The sequence below is a fragment of the Hakea prostrata genome, chromosome 7 (assembly GCF_041222555.1).
Source record: "Hakea prostrata isolate BN-2017 chromosome 7, UWA_Hpros_2, whole genome shotgun sequence".
NCBI lineage: Eukaryota > Viridiplantae > Streptophyta > Magnoliopsida > Proteales > Proteaceae > Hakea > Hakea prostrata.
Genome location: NC_142606.1, coordinates 60,772,484 through 60,776,613, shown reverse-complemented (window position 1 = coordinate 60,776,613; position 4,130 = coordinate 60,772,484).

Here is a 4,130-nt window from a genome sequence, read left to right as displayed (position 1 = left end):
GGCCCGCACGACGGGCTATTAGCTTAGTGGTAGAGCACGCCCCTGATAATTGCGTCATTGTGCCTGGGCTGTGAAGGCGGGTTCCCACTTGGCATGGAGACCTTTGGTGGTCTGGTTTTACTGTCCCACTCTGTGGTGCAAGCCCAAGGAGAGAGCAAAAGACAAGAAGGGGCTTTGAGTTGGTAAAAAGGATAAAAAAAGACTAATGTGTAATTATTATGATTTAGAGTATCCTCCTATCTACTTATTAAAAATATAAATAAGTAATTTTTAATTTTTTTAGAGCCTTTTTTTGACAAAGAAAAATATTAACGAAAAAAATGCAATAGAAAAAGGAAAAAAATAAGAAAAAAAATTCCCTCACATATTCTATTCCATGACCCTATCCATAGTAATAGAGATTGAATTATTATTATGATTGATGAACTAATTTTAAATTTTAAATTTTGTTTTTGGTAGTTGAAAGACATGAATTCAAATTTCTATTGAGATTAATAAAATACTTATTTTATTGAAAGAATAAGTTATTACTACAAAAATTACTAGAGACTCACCAAGGTATTTGCATACATCGTATTCAAGGTTATGGGAATAAGAAAGAAAACTGTCATTATATTGGGAAATGAAAAGGGAAAAACGTATTTATACTGAAAAATAATGGGGGAAATTTTTTTGGAAGTCGATTCCGAAGGAATAGTACCCAACAGTGAGTATTCAATGTGAATTACTTAGTTGAACCCTATTGGAGTTCCTTGTTGAGTCTGTAGGCTATCTCGATTCGTCTATGATCCGACTAGGGCTTGTTCTAATATATTCGGGCTCAGGGCGGGCTTAGGGCGGGTCAAAGCTGCCAAGACCAAACTTGCACCCCTACTTGTGATACGAGCGATTTCCATTAAATCGGGTCAATTCGAACAAGCCCTAGTCGGATCATAGACGAATCGAGATAGCCTACACATTCAACAAGGAACTCCAATAGGGTTCAACTAACCCCCAGAGCTCTCAAAGACTCGTAGTTGAATACAAAGTACCTAGATCTCATGATCAACTTTTTAAGGACTCCGACAACTTTGGGAACCTGTATTAGGTAGAGATGTTCGGACTCAACGACCTAATCGTAAGTAATGCTCAATGGATCTCTGAGAATGTGGAATAGTTCTAGTGTTTAAGTCGTAATCTATAAACAAGTGGTCAAGGTAACCTCCTAAGTTATAAATACTCGCATCATCATCATTATCAGGTACGCATTCTTGAGTTATTCCCACTAGCATTGAAAACTGCAACTTGCTTTCTTCGTTCAAAGTTGTGTGCTTCACTAACATGATCATCGGAGGTGTTACTCGACCAACCTAGTCGAGCACGTTTTTGCAGGTTAGTTCATTTGTGCTGCTGAGTAGGATTTTGGAACAACATGTACAAGTGATATTACTTGAACTATTATTTCTGAATACAATTCAACAAATGATTCATATTTCATCCTTAAAATGTGCAACACACATATATGGATGAAATTTGATATAAACCACTAGATCAAGGCTGATAAGATTACAAAGCAGATGATCATAACACAATTTGCAACTCTAGGTGTTAAAAATAATGAATAGCTTATGAACTTTGAAGCTAAATGCTACATGTCATCTACACTTCCAAGTAGAGATCGTGAAGCTAATTGGCTTCAAAATATAGGGGTTTAGACCTTCTATCCTTCCAACTCTTAAAGATAGTTCGATTCCAAATCCTTAAGCATGCATTTGGTAATATATTGTCGAAGAATAGTTTTGATATTATTTTATTTTCATTGAACAAAAAAGACAAAGAAATAGATATTTGTTAGAACAATTCATTCTTTTGTTTTTTAAGAACAAACTAATGAAAGAAATAATATGAAGAACCATTCATGTAGTGCACATATAAGAAATGTTCTATTGGGTGAATAAAAAACATGACAAAATGATCTCAACAGTGAATCCTTCAAGACCATTACTTCCAATTCAGTTTGCAAACTCCTTTATCTTGCTCTTATCCCATGCTATTGTTTGAAAACTAGATAGTTGATATTACGGGCTCAATTATTTTTTTATTTGGGTGAAATTACGGGCTCAATTGAGAATACTTTTAGAACAAGCACATCAAATGCTTATTTCGAGAATATCTTTCAACTTGGATTTGAAAATCGTTTTTGCAATTCTAAAAAACGATTGATATCATTTGACTCGTATGATAATTCATTACTAAAGTAAATGATAAAGATATGATATTCTATTAGTATGGTGTGGTGAGCATTCCATTCAGGCGCGGAGCCAGGATTGAACATGGAGGGGGCCGATATGTGGGCCAATGTGGGACCCACTGTAGGTCCCATCTTAGAATATATTATTATATTTTAATGTAGAGTCCCTAAACCCTAAAAATTAGGTAAATTAATAAAAAATTCGTGAGTGTGAGAGAGAGAGGAATAATTTGAGAAAGAGAGAATGAATACGATGTGATGTGGAGAAGATTTAGGAAAGTTCCAAAGTTTGCTAACTACTTCAATATTTTGTGAGACGTATGAGAAAAAAAAAAAGAGAAAAAAGAGGAATAAAAGAGGAGATTCATGAGAGAATAAATAGAAATGAAAATAGGAGAAAATATATAAGGAGAAATTCATGGATCGTGAGTTAGTTTTTAATTAGAATTTAACTTTTTATTCCTTAAAACTAGGGATTTAATGATAACCGGTAAATAGAGATTATGAATGACATTTCTACCCATCATCTTTATCTTAAATTTTTTATTTTAATTTTTGGAGGGGGACCAAATAGTGGTATTTCACATTTAAAGATAGAGAAATAAGGAAAAAAACAAGGATATTTACAATTTCAAAAAAATCCTCTCCGGTCCCAACGTGGCTCTGCCACTGATTCCATTTGAATTTCTTTATCTTTGGCAAACCATTTTAGACTTTTATTATAAATTCACGTTCATGTCTTAATAAAAAATAAATAAATAAATAAAAGAAAAATAAAAGGGGTGTTGAATTAAAGTAATTGATCCCAGATTACTAGATACATTTCCCATCTTCCATTTCCTACTTTATAAATAAAAGCAAACAAGGTGGGATGTACGTTAAAATGAATTTATTGCTTCTTTATAAAACTTATCTTACAATTGCATACGCAATTACAAATGAGCCGCTTATCTCTATATTTTCTGATTAATTCATCCACCTTTCCATTTTTGTTAGCATTGAAGTTGCCTGGAAATCTCAAAACAACAACAATGATAACTATTTTTGGAGCACAATTAAACCTCACATTTCATTAAAATTAAGTATATGCCAGAGCAGCTTTTTTTTAAGGTAGTCTTTCCTTAACAAGTTCTTATAGATTTGGATATCCGGGCGTGCCAGAGTCTAGACCGACTCAAGGCATCTGAATTAGGCTTACATTGGATTCTCTCATGTTTCAGCGTATTGAGGACTTTCATCTTTTGGGAGAAGACTACAGAAGACTAGAAAACTCGTGAAAACCTTTAATGATGGAATTGAACCAATTTTACACTACTTTAATCTAAAACTACAGACTAACACTACAAACTAAAAAGATAAATCTACAAAATGTGGAGAAAAATTCATAACTGTATTGATTGGATTGTGTGGTTTACATACAATGAGAAGGCTATTCATAGATAATACAATGTAGGCACTCAAAAAAAATTGTCTGCAACTAGTTCCAGCTACCTTAATGGTGTGATAACTGAAACCATGGTACAAAATTCGATTGAAATGTGCGAAATTTCGAGCAAAATTTCACATTTTGGAAAACGTGAAATGAAACTCGTGAGAACCAAAAAAAAAATCCTCAGTTTCGACGAAACTTGTCGAAACCTCGAAACCTGTAGAAACTTAGTTCAACCAATTGGACCAGCTGGTTCATGAGAAAAAAAAATTCCCAAATTTCGTGGAAAACTTGGGAAATTTCGTGGCAACTTGGGACTTTTTCTTGTAAATTTTGTAGTTTTCCCAAATTTTTAAATTTATTTTTTGTTTATTTCATGTTTTCCGAAATATCACGACAAATACCCCCTCCATTAGGTCTTCCCTATCTAAAGTGCGTATTCCCTTAGGTTGGTTATTTTAAGCATGTTTA